The following is a 19,847-nucleotide window of genomic DNA, read 5'->3' as shown; positions in this document are numbered from 1 at the left end:
TTGAAGAACTTACCACATGCTCTGCAAGACAGTAAGAATCTGGATGCCTGTACCCAGAGGACATGCAACCCAAGACAGGACAACACCAGGTACTAAGATTTTGCCCCTTTTCTCTCTTCCACCCCTCCCTACCCACTGCCCTTGAGGACCTAGAAGCAGCAGAGTGAGAGGAAGAAGCATGAAAGGGTAGCTCAGGCCCTCTCCCCAGGCGGGTCCCAAGCCTTAGAGGAGGGAGGGTGTCTAGTTAGTCAATACAATAGCTTGGTCGTGTGAATCAGTAATATCTTTAAAAAATATGCATATCCCTAGATCCACCTCTAGGAATTTATCTAAGAGCATAATCAGAGACGTGTAGAAGGATTTATGTAGTAAGAGAATTGCCAGAATTATATTTTTTGCAAATATCTCTGGCGTTCTTGTGGCTCAGTGGGTTAAGGCCTCAACTTTGTCTCTGTGAGGATGCAGGTTCAATCCCTGGCCTTTCTTTGTGGGTTAAATCTGCAAGCTGCAGCGTAGGTAACATATACTGCTTGGATCCAGTGTTGCCATGGCTGTGGCATATGCCTGCAGCCACAGCTCTGATTCAGCCCCCATCCCAGGAACTTCCATATGCCACAGGTACAGTTATAAAAACTTTTGTGTATATATGGCTAGGGGTCGAATTGGAGCGGCAGCTGCCTGCCTACACCACAGACACAGCAACGCAGGATCTGAGCCCCATCTTTGACCTACACCCAGCTTGCAGCAAAGCCAGATCCTTAACCCACAGAGCAGGGCCAGGGATCTACGACTGCTGAGCCACAGCGGGAACTCCTTTGCACATAAGTTTTTATGTTAAAAAGTCATCTGTTCTTTTAACAGTTAACAGAATACCACGGTGCTAATAATAAATAGAATCACGCAGATTAAAGAAAAACATTTGAGAAAGCTGACCATTACTCAGTGTCTAGGACACTGTGTTCTGGTTGGGTTCTGGGGATCTGAAGGGGAAAAAGGTGCGGTAACTGCCTTGAGGAGCTCTGAGCCTACTGGAAAGGACAGGAACAAAACACATTTCTGCAAGGACTGTGAAATATGCCTTCTACCAGGACTCAAAAGAAGAGTGACTAACTGTGAGCTAGGAAGCAGGTGCTTAGGGAACAGTTTTTCCACTAAAGAAATCATTTACTTGTTGATGTTCCCCTGACTGTTTGGAAGACTGCAGGAGGGGTTTTCTCATCAGCCTACTGCTTCTGAAGTGACTGCTTCTCACAAGACTGCTCGAGTACAGTGCATTTGCAAGGCGAATGATGGAAAACCTGTGCAATGGCTGGATATGATAGGACGGCGATGGCATGACCGGTCCTTGGTGACCCAGACTTGGCTCCATCTCCACACAAGTGGCCCCTAAGCTACATGTCCATGGCCTTGCAGAGCCACCCCTCCAGACCCAGGAGAAAAGTGCCAGCATAGCAGTCAGCTGTAGGACAACGGCCTGGGGAGGGGGCCCCCTCAGGGCCCCGCAGAGGGCTCAGGAACCCTGGGGTGGTGTCTTAGTCTGTTTGGGATGCTCTAACCCAGTACCATGGACCAGATAGCTTGGGCAACAGACGTTTGTTTCTTACACTTCTGGAGGCTGGCAGATCCGAGATCAAGATGCCAGCTGATTCAGTGTCTGCTGCGGGACCCCCTCCTGGTTTACAGATTGCTGCCTTCTTGCCATGTCCTCATACAGTAAAGCTAGAGATCACCTCCCTTGTGTCTCTTATAAGAGCACTAATCCCATCACAAGGTTTCTTTCTCTTGATCAATTAATCACCAGCCTCACCTCCTCTTACTATCACATTGGGGAATCGGGCTTTACCATCTAAATCCTGGGGTCACAGACTTCAGTCCATAGCAGGAGGCATATTGAGTCCTGAATAGCTGGGGCTTGACTCAGAAGGGGAGGGGCTCTGACTCTGAGCCCCACATCCCCTTGACCCATGGCTCCTGGTCCCTGGGGATGAACGCGGTGGGGCTCGGGTGAGAGCTGGGCCCTCTAATGCTCAGAGCCCAGGATGGGACCCTCTTCCCTGGTTTGGGGTGGGCTGGGAGGGGGCACAGTCTAGCTCACCATGGCTCCAGGCTCTTATGGGCTGATCTTCAGAGCAAATCAAGAGAACAGAGGTGAGGCTGTTTGGCAAAGATGTGGAGCAGTTTCTTGGAAAGCCAAATTGTAAGAAAGACTGAGGTTGGGATCACTAACTTCTATTCTACTTTTTGTAATTTTTGTACCCTTTAACATTGCTAAGGTCTTAAAGCGTAATGGAGTTTGTTGTTGTTGTTTTTAATCTCACATGAGGACAAGGTTGTTTCCAAAGCAATGATTTAATTCTAACTTTTTTTAAAAAGCAGCTGGCCAAGAGCCTGTTAGTAGCTGTATGGATCAAGACTTTTTTATTGCCACTGAATTTCCTGGGCTTAAACCAGCATCATTCACTGAGTTAGAGACTTTCCAGGTTAGAAATCAACTTATCCAACTTCTGTTCTACTCAGAACCTTTGTGAGGAGTTTTGTTTGTTTCTTTTTAGGTGTGGCACATGGAAGTCCCTGGGCTAGGGTGACATTGGACATTGGAGCTGCAGCTGCTGGTCTACACCACAGCCACAGCAACGCCAGATCTGAGCCGCATCTGCAACCTAAACCACAGCTCAAGGCAACGCCAGATCCCTAACCCACTGAGCAAGGCCAGGGATTGAATCTGAGTCCTCATGGATACTAGTTGGGTTCTTAACTTGATGAGCCACAGCAGGAACTCCATCGTGAGAGGTTTTGGTGCTACAAGAGGTACACCTCCCTTGGTTCTGCCTGACCTAGCTCCCCAGTACTCAGCCAAGGCTACCCTTAAGGATCCTCTGGGGAACTCAGAAATGCTAGTGCCCAAACCCAGCCCCTGATCTACCAAATTAGAGTCTGGGGCTGGGGCTAGGGCTTTGTTCTGTGGGTTTTTTTTATTATTATTATTTATTTATTTATTTATTTATTTTATTTTTTTTGTTAGACCTCTCAGGTTCTCGCCCAGCTACCCGGGTCAGGAGAACAGATGATCTCCTGTTTTGCCAAGGAGGACAATGGCCTGACCAGGTGGATGTTCCACAGGACCAGCTCAGGTGCAAAGGCATCCGTCAGCAGTGGAATGGGGGTGCCACCCTCTCTGCTCTCAGTGAGGGGATTTGCATGAATCTGGGACTGTGTGATCAGGCTGGTACCAGGAAGTCTTCTCAGCCTCCTCCTCTTCCCAGCACTGAATGCTCTTGGATAAATAAAAAATTAAATCCCCAAGTCACAAAACTATTCATAATGGCAGCAAACAAACTGCTAAATGGGGAGAGGAGGAAAAACACCTCTGGGACATGAATAATTTTAGCTCCCACAAATGGAGCATAACCGAGATCAGTAGTTGAGATGGGGGTTTGGGGGTTTGTTTTTGTTGTTGCTGCTGTTGTTTTTTTTTTTTTTAAGGTTTCACAGACATGCATTAAAGCAACAGGACAGAGTAGAAATCAAAACTGTTTAAACGATAGGCCATATTTTGAAAAGAAGTTCTTGAAGGGAACGCTGAAACTGAAGAATACACCCAGTATTCATGTACAGCATTGAATCTGTACATGAAGAGCAAAGACCGCTAATCTCAGAGACTGAAGCCATCTTCTTTGATGAAAAGTTTTCCCAAAAGTGAAAAGGGAATTGCCAAATCAGAACCCTCTAGGAGGTAAGATTTTTCAGTGGCCAGAAGATAGCCAGAGAAAGTCTGTCTGCGGTTCAGCCTCTGCTCCGCAGTCGCAGGCCACACCCCCACGCAGGGAGCAGGTGGGAGCAGGTGGGAGCAGGTGGGACTGTGGGCAGCTCACAGCCACAGGCACCTGCCTCTCCAGCTGCACTTCTACAACAACCACTGGTCATGCACTCATTCACACATGTTCCTCCAGGGCCTATTACGTAGCAGGTCTGTGTTAGGGGCTGAGCTAGATACAAAGAAATAAAACCAAGATTCCCCCAAACCAAGTTCTTCCGCTGAGTTTGTGATTCTAATACCTGTTCCCCTCAAGACTGAGGAGAATCAAAGCAAAGGGAGGATTGAAACTGAATAGAACCCTGTGTGGCCCAACCAGATACAAAAGGCTTTCTGTGCCCATCGTTTCATTTATTTATTTATTTATTTATTTATTTATTTATTTATTTATTTATTTTTCCTCTGTACAGCACGGGGACCAAGATAACCTTACATGTATACATTTTTTTCCCCAGCGTTTGTTCCGTTATAATATAAGTATCTAGACATAGTTCTCAATGCTACTCAGCAGGATCTCCTTGTAAATCTATTCTAAGTTGTATCTGATAACCCCAAGCTGCCGATCCCTCCCACTCCCTCCCTCTCTCCCTGGGCGGCCACAAGTCTCTTCTCCAAGTCCATGATTTTCTTTTCTAAGGAGATGTTCATTTGTGCTGGATATTAGATTCCAGTTATAAGTGATATCATATGGTATTTGTCTTTGTCGTTCTGGCTCATTTCACTCAGTATGAGATTCTCTAGTTCCATCCATGTTGCTGCAAATGGCATTATGTCATTCTTTTTTATGGCTGAGTAGTATTCCATTGTGTATATATACTATATCTTCCTAATCCAATCATCTGTCGATGGACATTTGGGTTGCTTCCATGTCCTGGCTATTGTGAATAGTGCTGCAATGAACATGTGGGTGCATATGTCTCTTTTAAGTAGAGTTTTGTCCGGATAGATGCCCAAGAGTGGGATTGCGGGGTCATATGGAAGTTCTATGTATAGATTTCTAAGGTATCTCCAAACTGTTCTCCATAGTGGCTGTACCAGTTTACATTCCCACCAGAAGTGCAGGACTGTTCCCTTTTCTCCACACCCCCTCCAGCACTTGTTATTTGTGGACTTATTAATGATGGCCATTCTGACTGGTGTGAGGTGGTATCTCATGGTAGTTTTGATTTGCATTTCTCTTATACTCAGCGATGTTGAGCATTTTTTCATGTGATTGTTGGCCATCTGTATATCTTCTTTGGAGAAATGTCTATTCAGGTCTTTTGCCCATTTTTCCATTGGGTGATTGGCTTTTTTGCTGTTGGGTTGTATAAGTTGCTTACATATTCTAGAGATTAAGCCCTTGTCGGTTGCATCATTTGAAACTATTTTCTCCCATTCTGTAAGTTGTCTTTTTTTTTCTTTTGGGTTTCCTTTGCTGTGCAAAAGCTTTTCAGATTGATGAGGTCCCATGGGTTTATTTTTGCTCTAATTTCTGTTGCTTTGGGAGACTGACCTGAGAAAATAGTCATGATGTTGATGTCAGAGAGTGTTTTGCCTATGTTTTCTTCTAGGAGTTTGATGGTGTCCTGTCGTATATTTAAGTCTTTCAGCCATTTTGAGTTTATTTTTGTGCGTGGTGTGAGGGTGTGTTCTAATTTCATTGCTTTGCATGCAACTGTCCAGGTTTCCCAGCAATGCTTACTGAATAGACTTTCTTTTTCCCATTTGATGTTCTTGCCTCTCTTGTCAAAGATTAATTGACCATAGGTGTCAGGGTTTATTTCTGGGTTCTCTATTCTGTTCCATTGGTCTGTCTGTCTGTTTTGATACCAGTACCACACTGTCTTGATGACTGTGGCTTTGTAGTATTTCTTGAAGTCTGGGAGAGTTATGCCCCTGCTTGGTTTTTGTTTCTCAGGATTGCTTTGGCGATTCTGGGTCTTTTGTGGTTCCATATAAATGTTTGGATTACTTGTTCTAGTTCTGTGAAAACTGTCATGGGTAATTTGATAGGGATTGCATTGAATCTGTAGATTGCTTTGGGTAGGATGGCCATTTTTACAATATTGATTTTCCCAATCCAGGAACATGGAATATCTTTCCATTTCTTTACATCTTCTTTGATTTCTTTGATTATAGTTTTATCTTTCTCGGCATATAGGTGCTTTACCTCCTTGGTCAGGTGTATTCCGAGGTATTTGATTTTGTGAGGTGCAATTTTAAAAGGTATCGTATTTTTTTATTCCTTTTCTAATGTTTCATTGCTGGTATACAGAAATGCAACTGACTTCTGAATGTTAATCTTATATCCTGCTACTTTGCTGAATTTATTAATCAGTTCAAGGAGTTTTGGGGTTGAGTCCTTAGGGATTTCTATGTATAGTATCATGTCATCTGCATACAGTGACAGTTTGATCTCTTCTCTTCCTATATGGATGCCTTTTATTTCTTTTGTTTGTCTAATTGCTGTGGCTAGGACTTCCAAAACTATGTTGAAGAGCAGTGGTGAGAGTGGGCATCCCTGTCTTGTTCCAGATTTGAGTGAGAAGGCTTTCAGTTTTTCCCCATTGAGTATTATATTTGCTGTGGGTTTATCATAAATGGCTTTGATTATGTTCAGGAATGTTCCCTCTATACCCACTTTGGCGAGGGTCTTGATCATGAATGGATGTTGGACTTTGTCAAATACTTTTTCTGCGTCTATTGAGACGATCGTATGATTTTTGACTTTTTTTTGGTTAATGTGGTGTATGATGCTGATTGATTTGCGTATGTTGAACCATCCTTGTGAACCTGGGATGAACCCAACCTGGTCATGGTGTATAATTTTTTTGGTATGTTGTTTGATTCGGTTGGCTAAGATTTTGTTGAGAATTTTTGCATCTGTATTCATCAATGATATTGGCCGATAGTTTTCTTTGTTGGTGGTATCTCTGCCTGGTTTTGGAATGAGGGTGATGGTGGCCTCATAGAATGTCTTTGGGAGTATTCTTTCTTCTTCAACCTTTTGAAAGAGTTTAAGGAGGATGGGCACCAATTCTTTATATGTTTGATAGAATTCACCTGTGAAGCCATCTGGTCCTGGACTTTTATTTGTAGGGAGTGATTTTATGACCTCTTCAATTTCATTTCTAGTGATTGGTCTGTTCAGTTGGTCTGTTTCTGCTTGATTCAGTTTTGGCAGGCTGTAAGATTCTAGAAAATTGTCCATTTCTTCCAGATTGTCAAACTTATTGCCATATAGTTGTTCATAGTATTCTCTTATGGTTTTTTGTATTTCTGCTGTATCCGTTGTGATTTCTCCTTTTTCATTTATAATTTTGGTTATTTGGGTTCTTTCTCTCCTCTTTTTAGTGAGTCTGGCCAGGGGTTTGTCAATTTTGTTCACCTTTTCAAAGAACCAGCTCTTGCTTTTATTAATTTTCTCTATTGTTTTTTGAGTCTCTATTTTATTGATTTCTTCTTTGATCTTTATAATTTCCTTCCTTCTGCTGACTTTAGGACTTTTTTGTTCTTCTTTTTCTAATTCATTTAGGTGGAGGGTTAAGTTGTCCATTTGGGATCTTTCTTCTTTTTTTGAGAAAGGCCTGTATTGCTATAAATTTCCCTCTGAGCACTGCTTTCGCAGCATCTCATAGATTTTGAGAGGTTGTGTCTTCATTAGCATTTGTTTCAAGGTAGTTTTTAATTTCCTTCTTGATTTCCTCATTGACCCATTGGTTTTTTAGTAGCATGTTGTTGAGTCTCCATGTAGTAGGTTTTTTCTCTTTGCTTTTCTCATGGTTGATTTCTAATTTCATGGCATTGTGGTCAGAAAAGATACTTGAGATAACTTCTATGCTCCTAAATTTATTGAGATTCACTTTGTGTCCCAATATGTGGTCGATTCTTGAGAATGTTCCATGAGCATTTGAGAAGAATGTGTATTCTGATTTTTTTGGATGTAGTGTCCTGAAGATATCAATTAAGTCTAACTTTTCTATTGTTTCCCTTAGGATCTCTGTTGCTTTATTGGTTTTCTGTCTAGAGGATCTGTCCATTGATGTGAGGGGGGTATTAATGTCTCCTACTATGATTGTATTCTCATCAATATCTCCCTTTATGTCTGTTAATATTTGTTGTATGTATGTGGGTGCTCCTGTATTTGGGGCATATATGTTGACGATAGTAACATCCTCTCCTCGGATGGATCCCTTAATCATTAAGTAGTGTCCTTCTTTGTCTTTCTTTATGTCTTTTGTTTTAAAGTCTATTTTGTCTGATATGAGCGTTGCAACTCCTGCTTTTCTGTCATGTGTATTGGCGTGAAATATTTTTCCCCACTCTTTCACTTTCAATCTATATGTATCCTTTGTCCTAAGGTGAGTTTCTTGTAGGCAGCATATTGAAGGTTTTTGCCTTTTTATCCACTCAGCCACTCTGTGTCTTTTGATTGGGGCATTCAATCCATTGACATTTAAGGTGATAATTGATAAATGATTATTTATTGCCATTTGAACCTCGTGTTCCAGTTGATTCTATGGTTCTCCATTCTTCCTTTCTTTTTTTTTTTTTTTTTTTTTTTGTTTGGATGGTCTTCTGTTATTATCTGCTTGAGTGTTTTTTTTTTTTCATTTTTTGCAAATGCAATATTTGGTTTTGGCTTGTGGTTGCCCTGTTTTTTAAGTATGCTAACCCCTTCGCATAATTGTGTGTTTTAGCCTGATGGTCCTGTAAGTTCAAACACTTCATTACTATATTAAAATTAAGAAGAGAAACATACAAACAAACAAAAAGGGTTATTTATTTCCTAACATCCCTTGCCCACATTTTATGGTTTTGATGACTCTTTTTTTTTTAATTTTATTTTGTTTGAAGCATGGTCATGATTAAATCTGTATGTATGCTGGCTTATTTGAGTGACTGCTCTCTGATTGCGGTTTCCTCAGTCCTAGTTCTTCCTCTTCTTCTTCTTTTTTATTTTCTTTTCTTTTTTCTTCCCTTTCCTTCCTTTCTTTTTGGTTTAGAGAAGCCCTTTCAATATTTCCTTTAACCTGGGTTTTGTGTTGCTGTATTCTTTAAGTTTTTGTTTGTTGGGAAAAATTTTTATTTCCCCTTCTATTTTAAATGATATTCTTGCTGGATAGAGTATTCTAGGTTGCATATTTTTTCCTTTTAGCACTTTAAATATCTCTTGCCATTCCCTCCTGGCCTGTAGTGTTTCTGTAGAGAAATCAGCTGATAACCTTATGGGGGTTCCCTTGTAGGTAACATTCTGTTTTTCTCTTGCTGCCTTTAGGATCCTCTCCTTATCACTAACTTTTGCCATTTTTATTATGATGTGTCTTGGTGTGGGTCTGTTTGGGTTCAGTTTGTTTGGGGCCCTCTGTGCTTCTTGTATCTTGAATCCAGTATCCTTTAGATTTGGGATGTTTCCAGCGATAATTTCTTCAAATATATTTTCCATTCCCTTATCTTTTTCTACTCCTTCTGGAATTCCTATTATGCGTAGATTGGCCCGCTTTATATTATCCCATAGGTCTCTTATATTGCTTTCCAGTTTTTTGATTCGGTTTTCTGTCTGTTGACCAGATTGAGTGATTTCCATTATTCTATCTTCCATATCACTGATTGGTTCTTCTGCATTATTCATTCTGGTTTTTACTGCCCTTAGTTCAGTTTGCATCTCTGCAAATGAATGTTCTAGTTTTTCTTGGCTCCTCCTTATATTTTCTAGTTCCTTTCTGAGGGTATATGCATTACTGTTCATATCTTCTCTTAATTCCTTCAGTATTTTCACTATTTCTCTTTTGAACTCTGGGTCTGTCTGACTGCAGAGCTCTGTTTCATTGTTGACTGTTTTAGGTGAGTTCTCCTGTTGGTTTGACTGGGGGTGGTTTCTCAGCTTCTTCATCTTGCTTGTTGTTTTCTTTCTCCTGAGGGAGTTGTACTCTCCGTGATCGGGCAGTGTTTGCCTTGTCACTGCCGTGGAATATTTCCTGAGGGCTGTCATTGTTGGTCAATCTTTTTTGAGGCAGTGTGGCTTTTCTGGAGTGTTGATGGGGCTAACAGTGTTTCTTTGAAGCAAAGGAGGGCTTCCTGAGGGCAGACAGGACTGGGAGGTCCACACCACGATGGTAGCAGATTTCACTTGGTCATGCAGAGCTTGCTCTGGTGTTTTCAGGCTGTGGGGTTCTTGCAGGGGGTTGGCGGTGTTGGGCAGCTGTTCCTCAGGAGTGCAGCACCCCCTGGGGGCTGTAGAAGCTATCTGGGTCACTGAGAATGTAAGAGGCTCTTCCCTAGGGCAGCCCAACTCAGAAGGACAGCCTGAGAATATAGGCGGATCTTTTCACAGTCTGGCCGAGCTTGTTGCAGCTTTTCTGGGCTGCAGGGGCTCTTCCAGGGGGCTGTTGGTGCTGAGCAGCTATTCCGCGGGAGTGGGGCACCCCCTGGGGGCTTGGGTGGGTAGCAGGGCCACTGGAAACCCAAGAGGCTCCTCCCCAGGGCAGCCCGACTCAGAAAGACCGTCTGAGATCTTTTCCCAACTCAGCCAGGCTTGTTGCAGCTTTTCTGGGCTGCAGGGGGTCCTGCCTGGAGCTGGCAGTCCTATGCAGCTGGTCCACTAGGTCTCAGCACCCCCTGGGGGCTTGGGCGGGTAGCAGGGCCATTGGAAACCCAAGAGGCTCCTCCCCGGGGCAACCCGACTCAGAAAAACCGTCTGAGAATTAGGCCGATCTATTCACGGCCTGGCTAAGCTTGTTCTAGCTTTTCTGGGCTGCAGGCCTTCTCTCGGGGGCTGGTGGTGTTTGGTGCTGCTCTGCGGAAGTGTAGCCCCTCCAAAGGGCAAGCAGGCCTGTGCAGGGACAGCCCCTGTGGTGGTAGGCTTCAGGCAATTGTTGAGGCCAGCCCTCCTGGATGGCAGGCAGCCCCAGGTCTGGTGAGAGCGGAGGGGGTGGTGGGGGTGGGGGGAGGAGATGCACTGGGAAGCACAGCTTTCTGCTAGCTAGCGGGCCTGTAAGCTTGCTGTGGCATGGGGGGGTATTCTATGGGGACCCACCCCTTCTCTCTCCCCTCCCCAGCATGGGCGCAGACCAGGCTCTTCTCCCAGGTTCCCTCTGATGCGGCTTTCCACTTCCCCGCCCCTAGAGTATTGTTCCCTTCCTCTGCAACAGCTTTGTTTTCTAGTCTCCCAGGCAGTCTCTGCCCCGTCAAATGGTCTCTAGACCTCCCAAGCAGTTTCTGCTCCGCCCTGCCCCCCCAGCCCAGGGACTAACCTCTGGAGCCGAGGATTCAGTGCCCAGCCCCCACCCAGGCGTCTCAATTTTTGGTGACTGTGCCCGTAGTTCAGATGGTCCGTTGGGTTCTTGATTGGCTTTTCCGTACTCCAACTTACTGCTACACTCTTCTCCACATCTGGAGATTCCTCCGGTTCGTTTGATCTTTCCCCCATGTAGGTGACTTTCCAGGGTGCGGGATCCCTTTCTCCTCCTCAGTTCCCTTTCGGGAGCGCCCGTCCCGCTCGGATTCACCTTCTCTCACTCTCCTCTTTTCTTCCGTTCTGCCCAGTAATGTCACGAACTTCTTGCCGTTATTGGAGTTTAGGTTCCTCTGCCAGCGATTGTTTGCTGTTCTGTGCGAGTCATTTATTCTGTAGATGTGCTTTTTTTGTTGTGTTTGTGGGAGAGGGCGAGCGTGTCCCCCTACTCCTCCGCCATCTTGTCCTCTCTCCTCCATGTGTCTCTTTTAAGTAGAGTTTTGTCTGGATATATGCCCAAGAGTGGGATTGCGGGGTCATATGGAAGTTCTATGTATAGATTTCTAAGGTATCTCCAAACTGTTCTCCATTTCTTGTTTGTAGGGAAAAAAGGCTTCAGCCTCCTAGAGCTTTCCTGAGTTCAAAGGGCAGATTCTAACAGGTACTCATTACAGAAGGGAGGAAATGCCAAAACAAAGGATGAGCATTCAAGAAACCATAGTGCTGAAGGGGCAGGGGTTGAGTTCCTCCTCAAGAAATATACATAACAATATATATTTGAGTTCTTTACCAGAACTCAGGCCCCCATCCAGGTGAAAGATGGTAACTTCAGGCTGAACGGAAGCACGTGTGGACCCCAGACTGATGGGAATCTAAAGGCTGATGACTGAGATTCCCGGAAGGGACCCTGTTACCTCACCACCAGCAAATCAGAGGGAGGTCCCACCCCTCGCTGCCCTTCCCCCTCAGTTGCGCCTATAAAAACCCTTCCCCCTCAAACCAGCAGGGAGTTTGGGCATTTTCAGCATGAGCTGCCCGCTCTCCTTGCCCAGCTCTTGCAACAGACCTTTCTGTGCTCCAAACTCCCACATCTCAGTTTGTTTGGCCTCACTCTGTGTAGGGCACACGGACTTGGGTTGGACAACAGAAAGGTAAGAATAATCCCAACCTCTTGTTTAGAGTCCCATGATATATAACAACAGACCAAAGAGCACAAGGGGTCTGGACTTGGCTTTCAAACACCCTCATCATGGGATCCGACCCCAGGGTCTCCAGGTCTCAGTTTCCCCGTTTAGACACTGAAGGCTCAGGATGGATGGGGAGCAAGGAGGCAAATTCAGCTTCCCTACTCAGCTAACCAGAAAAGCAATGGCAGTACCACCACTGGAAAGGCTTCAAGGCCTCCAAGGGTTCCTAGGACAGGAGAGAAGGGAACAAGAGGAGAAGCAGAACTCTGCATACGGTGAGCCCCCGGTAATGCTCCTGGCGGGAAAGCCACTGCGATAAGACAGGATTTGGCTCCACTGTGACTGGTTCCCTTCTGTGCAGCTGTTCTCAAAGGTGTAACAAGTCCTTTTCCTGAGGAGAGGAATGTTAGCAGGGCCTGGGGTGGGCCATGAAGGCCTTGGGAAGATATCCCCCATCCTTTGGGACTTCACGTTCTTTGTATCATCAGTTGTGTGTAAGTTTCACTCTCTTCATGTCTGTGCTTTTGTGACAATACAGACTGAAAAAACTTTTCTATTTACCCTGCTTTTGTGTTGCGGAACCAAACTGGGGTCTGCTTGCCCACACACAGTAAAGCCAGTCTAATGACACCGCCAGATTGTGGTGAAGCAAAGTGCAGCATTTATTGCAGGCTTGCAAGCAAGGAGTCCAGGGCAGCTAGAGCTCAAAACAGCCAAACTCCCCAGTGGATTTAGGAAGGAATTCTTGAAAGGGCAGTGAGGGAGGGGGGCGCAGGGTATGTAATCAGCTGATGCTGAGGTAACAGGGCCGGGTCACCAGGGTTAACGTTATCTTTCCTTCGGCTGCAGTAGGTCATCAGGTAGTTAAGGACTTCCCTTTGGTAGTGGTTTTAGCATCTGTAAAACAACTCAGGAAATGTGCCTCAGATACTGTTATCTAGGAACTTCAGAGAGTGCTAAAGCAGAGGATAGAGGTGGAGGGGTTGCATGTCTGTCCCTGGAAGACCCCACAGGGTCCTGCTCATTTACATTTGGACAACCGAAGTCTTCAGACCCCACTTGCACACATGAAAGAATTTGTATATAGTTCCTGTTCTCACCCTGCGATGTGTCCACTATCATGTCCAGAGCTCAAGGGACCTTGGTGATAAGACGTGGTTCCTGGGACCATTAGCTCCAGGTCACTCTCGACAAGCCCCTGCCCCCTCCCTTTCTCACTCCCTCTGGCCTTTCTCTTCCACCCCACCTGCCAGTTATAATTTTACACCTTTTATTCCCCACCCCTTCCTGCCAGGAGGTCAGGGGCTGGCTCACCCATCCTGGAAACACTGCCCCAGATCCAGGAACCACCTTGTGCTCTGTGCAGGGAAGCTCTGGGCTTCAGGAGAAGTGGGAGAGGTAACCGTGTGTAAATATCATCCTTCCCCTAATCTGTTGGTTCACACGCTGCTTCATTCATTGAAAAACATGAAAATTCATCATCTTCTCCAGAATGAGGCTGCAGACTTTAATTACAGGAATCAGGGAAAGCAATGACATTTTAACTAAAATAGTTTTTCCCAAAGGGGTCTTCCCTCATGCGATGCAATGCTTTAAAGTATCATTTGAAAGATTTTCCCCAGGGAAGCCAGAGTTCGAAAATCATTGCATCAAGTTCTAAACATCCAGGGGGCAGTCTGATGTCAGAATCAAACACCAACTTCTTGTGTAATCTTCTACTCCAGTTTTTTCTTTTGCTCATAGCTTGAACCAAATAAAACATTCCCCTCAGCTTTGTCCCAGACACAACTGGAGAATCTCGCCAAGTTCATTTCCAAATGGATTCACCCACAATTCCTCTGACCAGAGGCAGCCACAAAATGATTTTCTAATGAAAGCTTTAGAGAATTCAGCTTGACTGTCGGGGAGCAAAATTTGCCACCCTCACCTGTGTTGCCTTGGCTTTATTATGGATTAGTTTGAGCTGCAATCAGACAAAGCCCCAAAGACTCAGGAAGAAACTTTAACCTTCCTTCTAACTGCCTAAACAAATTGAGGTAGAGGGCCTGTTCTTGGAGCAGAGCTATCAGCAGAGAAGCTAGAAAGAATATGGGCTCGAGTGGTGGGGGAGCTCTGCCAGGTCCAGAGCTCAGAGATCAGACAGGACCTAGAGATCTGGACTGTCTCCAGGCTTTCCGGACTCAAGGGAGGGGACATGACCTCACCTCTCTTGGAGATGACTGTCCCAGTCACATCCTAACGAGAGATTGTGGAGTGGGGGACAGCTTTGGACTCTATAACCTACCACAACCCCTCCAGGACTGTCCAAAGTCAATTCTTGTTTCCCCATCATTTTTCATGTGTTTGTGTGTGTGTCTATCTCTGTCTCAGGGCCGGCAGGGGTATGCAAAAGAGGATACCCCCTGTTTTGTTGTTGTTGTTGGTTTTTATTTTGGCCTTGCCCTTGGCATGTGGAAGGTCCCAGGCCAGGGATTGAACCTGCACCACTGCAGTGACCTGAGCCACTACAGTGACGATGCCAGATCCTTGACCCGCTGCATCACAAGAGAACTCCCCCCCTCGCCCCTTTATAATCATCAAATATTTTGGCAATTCCTCTAGTCCTCCCCTTTGTCTGTCACCATCTCAGGGAAACCAACCCAGACAAGGTCTTCTCCTTTCTTTTGTAATGGCGGTGGTCTCTAAACAGTCTGCCTATGAGGGGAGAGGGAAGTGAGCTCTCACAGGGAGTGGTTGCTCTCCCTAAATAATCTCCCACCACATGGAAAATAACAGGTATCTCACAGACTTGTTGTGGGTATTAAAATGAGAACACCCTCAAAGGCCTGTCAATCAAACTTGCCCTTTGAACTTGTCTGCCTGGGATCTGCAGGGCCCAGCCTGGGAGCCGCTGTCTGTCGCTGGGCAGGGTTGACTCGAGGAGAGTGAATTAAGATAAACCTGAACTTGATGGTGGAGATACCTAAGTGGTCCTTTAAGAGCATCTGGAGAGGGAAAATCTATTTCCTAAGGCCCTTTATGGCTCTAAACTGCCTCTCTAGCTCTCAGAGTCCATCCCACTCATCTGCTTCCCAGTGCCCCAGAGTCACTCTGGCAGCTCTTCACTTCAGACCAGACTGTCTGTGTGAGCTGAGGGGAAGCCTGCTCTGGGGGCCTTTGGCCGGGCTTGGTGCTGCATGAGTGGTGCTTTTACTGTGTCTGGACCCCCAAAGAGTGGAATCTTCAAAGCGCTCCAGCCTGAGGTCAGTGCTAAATACCACCCCTGAGAACCAGAAATATAGGAACATAAGAACCCCCCCCCCGACAAGAAGCCGCTTGCCCCTCCTCAGGCAGCCAACCTGCAAGGAAGGGGGCCATGCCCCTGGGTTATGTTTGCACAGGCTCCCCCCTTGAAAGGTTTTTATGGATAATTTGTTGCCTGCAGTGCCAAAGACTGTTCATATCTCCTCTGCCCTTTCTTCAGAAAGTGGGAGTAAAATCCAACTCTCATAATGAAAACAATTTTTCAAAAAATGTGTCAAGCAATCACTTTGTCGTTTATGGCAAAAGGGAAAGTTTGATTAAACCCTTTCATGGGTGAGCTTTACCCTCTCAGAGCAAGACCAGAGGCCCACGATGGGCTCAGACCTGTTGGTTGTTACAGAGGCTGGAAGCGCAAAATACGACCCCTTTGCTTCTCTGTGGTTTGGACTATAATACAGCAATTCTCCAGTGGTGGTGGTTATTGTTGTTTTGTGATCACAGCATTCTTTCTGATACTCAGAACTTTGGTGTTATATGGGAAGGGGCCAAAAGATGAGAACAATGCAAAACCAGTCAACAATCTTTGCAAAACAAACCTTCAGTCCAAAAAAAAAAAAAAAAAGGAGTTCCTGTCGTGGTGCAGTGTGCAGTGATTAATGAATCCGACTGGGAACCATGAGGTTGCGGGTTCGGTCCCTGCCCTTGCTCAGTGGGTTGACGATCCGGCGTTGCCGTGAGCTGTGGTGTGGGTTGCAGATGTGGCTCGGATCCCGCGTTGCTGTGGCTCTGGAGTAGGCCAGTGGCTACAGCTCCGATTTGACCCCTAGCCTGGGAACTTCCATATGCTGAGGGAGTGGCCCAAGAAATAGCAAAAAGACAAAAAAAAAAAAAAAAACCTTCAGGACACAGTTTGCCCAAGCTATGTACTCACCTTCAACTTGGCCTAGCTGTTGGAGCTCAGCTGTTGCTGCCTCTCAAGTGCTCTGGCACCAGCTTCTCCTATGGCCCAAGGAGTGGGAGTTCCCTCTTTTGAGGGGACTTGACTGAGCTCCACTTCTCACATCTCACCTGCAGTCTGCTCCACATCAGCCTGCCCACCCAGTCATGCTCCCCTTCAGTCCGACAACACAGCCCCACTGTGGGCATTAGATGAGCTATGCACACCCATTAAAAATCGATAGCATGCAGGGGAAGGGATTCCTGCACATCAGTGGAGAATCTCTGAGTAGTGTGTCCACACAAAGCCCTGAGTTTTATCTCTAACCAGCAAAGTCCTGGCAGCCTGGATGCCCTTCTGTGTGCCCTTTCCTGATGCCCAGGGCTTGCCACCTGTCACCACACCTACCATTACAGATCCAAAGTGCCCCCTTTTTGCCTGTCTTTTCTACAGACCATAAATTCCTTGAGGAAAGGAACTATGTGTGGCTTTTCAGTCTTTATCAAAGAGTCTTAACAGAGCAGGTGGTCAGATCAGGTCTAATCCTATAAAGTCCTAATTTGCCAAATGGCAAGGTGCCTTTTCCTTTTGGTACCTGGCAGACACGCTTGGGAAGCCCTGGTCCCTAATGCTACAGTCTCTGTAAGCTTCTGCCCAGTCTAGCATATAGCACACGCACACACACACATGCACGTTTGTTGAATGCATTAGCTGGAGACATGCTTAAGCTAAGGAGTAAGAGAATGTATTCATATTAGCTAGACAGCCATCTCCTCATAGTCTTTGAGGGGCCGTTTAGGACAGGAAGAGTGACATATGCTGGTGGTGTTACCATGCAGGGCTGTTGGCCCTCTTAATCAATAGAAATTAGTAAGTGGCCAGACAAGAAAATTCTGGGAATGCTTTACTGAGGCCCCTGCTACAGCAGGGAGGAGTGAAAACAAACCCCAGTTTCCCTTGGTTCCTCACTCACTCACCCAGCGGGGTGGTAAGCTGGTTCCTTATATGCAGTGAGGCCTGGGGCAGGTCGGGGGTTCGGGTCAGAGGGGTGGCTTGGGTTGTCTCCCCTGCCTCTGGGTGGTGTCGTGTGCAGGGGGTAGGAGCATGCATAGTACTCTGCTTTTACTCTGGCTCTTCAGGAGGGGCTGTTGGGTTTTAGGGATTTTTTGTATCTTCTTTCTCATAATTTGCCCTGACCTCTGTTAATTTCAGTCCCTTAGAGTTTCTTTGTAGTTTGTTGCTCAAGGAGATGTTTGTCCAGGTGCAAACACTGCAGCAAAGTGTCCCAGGTCCCAGATCCCAGCAGGTCTCAGTGGTTGTGTGGTTGAGGGAGGCCAAGGGTCACCAGCCAGAAGCCTTTGGCTCAGAAAGTGGGAGTGCTTGTCTCTGCAAGAGATGTGCTCAGGGCTCCAGAGTGTCCAACTGGGCTCCCTCCCAAGCACTGTGCCCTCAGCCAGGTGTAGGTGCCAGGGCGCCACCTTCTGCAGGGTTCCTTCCTTCGTGCTTTTTGCCCCATAGTCCCCACCCCAAGGCTGGGCTGAACTCCACATTCTGTGTGAGCCCCAGGGAGCACTGCTTTCTCACCCAGGAAGGAAGCCCTACTACTCAGTTGTCTGTGTGGAAGGTTTGCCCCATTACCAGTTTCAACATGCTATTTCGTGAACATATTTCCCAAATAAAGAAATAGCTGCCTGGTTGGCCCTGGGAGTTCCAATCCGAAAGCTTTATCACATTGAGGAAGGCACACCTGTTTTGTTTTGTTTTTTTATTAACATTTTTATTTTTTTCTATTAACATTTTTATTTTTTTCTATTAACATTTTTATTTTTTTCTATTAACATTTTTATTTTTTTCTATTATTGTTGATTTATAATATTCTGTCCATTTCTGCTGTACAAAATGACCCAGTTATACATATATATACATGTGTATATATATATATATACACATGTATATATTCTTTTTCTCACATTAGCCTCCATCATGTTCTATCACAGTGACTAGAGTTCCCTTTGCCATACAGCAGGACTTCATTGCTTCTCCACTCCAAATGCAATAGTTTGCATCTACTAACCCCAAACTCCCAGTCCATCCCACTCCTTCCCCCTCCCCCTTGGCAACCACAAGTCTCTTCTCCAAGTCCATGAATTTGTTTCTTTTCTATACATAGGTTCATTTGAATCCACACCTGTGTTTTTCAAATATGTAGACACTTTTTCATTGGAAACTCACCTCTGTGCATTATTACATATAAAGGAACTTCCTTGGAGTTGTGGCTCAGTAGTAACAAACCCTACTAGTAACCATGAGGATGTGGGCTCGATCCCTGGCCTTGCTCAGTGGGTTAAGGATCCTGCCTTGCCGAGAGCTGTGGTGTAGATCACAGAGGCAGCTCGGATCCTGCATCTCTGTGGCTGTGATATAGGCCGGCAGCTGTAGCTCTGATTCTGCCCCTAGCCTGGAAACTTCCATAAGCCACATGTGCAGCCCTAAAAAGCAAAAATAAATAAATACAGTAACTTCCTTGTAACCAGGTTTTATTAAAAAAAAAAAAAACAATGGGGTTGACATGTATTCAATTGGAGAGTCACAAAACCAGGGCAACCTCAGCCATCAGACAGTGCCAGCCACCACTTCCCTGCCCCTTCTAGTGCAGAAGCTGGCCTCAGCTTGTGTTTCAAGGTCTGCACCCTGGCAGGCCTCCAGTTCAATCAGATTCCAATGGCTACAAAGGGAGTCTAAAAGATAGAACTTTTTTTTTTGGCCATTTTTATTTTTTTATTTACGTATATTTGATTTACAGTGTTGTGCTACTCTCTGCTGTACCTCAAAGTGACTTAGTTATGCACATATGTACACCTTTTTAAATATTCCTTTCTGTTATGGTTTATCCCAGGAGATTAGATAGGGTTCCCTGTGCTATACAGTAGGATCTCTTTGCCTATTCATTCTAAATATGAGTTTGCATCTACCAACCCTAACCTTCCAGCACGTGCAACGCCCCTCTCCTCCTCTTTGGCAACCACAAGTCTGTTCTCTACGTCTGTGAGTCTGTTTCTGTTTTGCGGATAGGTTCATTTGTGCCATATTTTAGCTTTCACACATAAGTGATATAAAAGGTATAATTTTAAAAATGACCAAGGGATTTTGACATACAGAGTTTTTCTGGGCACCAGGTGAGCTTATCTGCAATCTTAAGAGGATGACTTTTTTTTATTTTTTTAAATCTCCGAGGTGAACATAGGTACATTTTATCTCTTTTTCATTTCTTTTTTTTATATTATTCAATGAATTCATTACATTTATAGTTGTACAATGATCATCACAACCCAATTTTATAGCATTTCCATCCCAAACCCGCAGCGCATTCCTCCTACCCCCCAACCCGTCTCCTTTGGAAACCATAAGTTTTTCAAAGTCTGTGAGTCAATCTGTTCTGCAAAGAAGTTC

This window comes from Sus scrofa, chromosome 1, assembly GCF_000003025.6.
Source record: "Sus scrofa isolate TJ Tabasco breed Duroc chromosome 1, Sscrofa11.1, whole genome shotgun sequence".
Classification (NCBI taxonomy): domain Eukaryota; kingdom Metazoa; phylum Chordata; class Mammalia; order Artiodactyla; family Suidae; genus Sus; species Sus scrofa.
The sequence above is the reverse complement of the archived record's forward strand: the minus strand, read 5'-3'. Positions refer to the sequence as shown.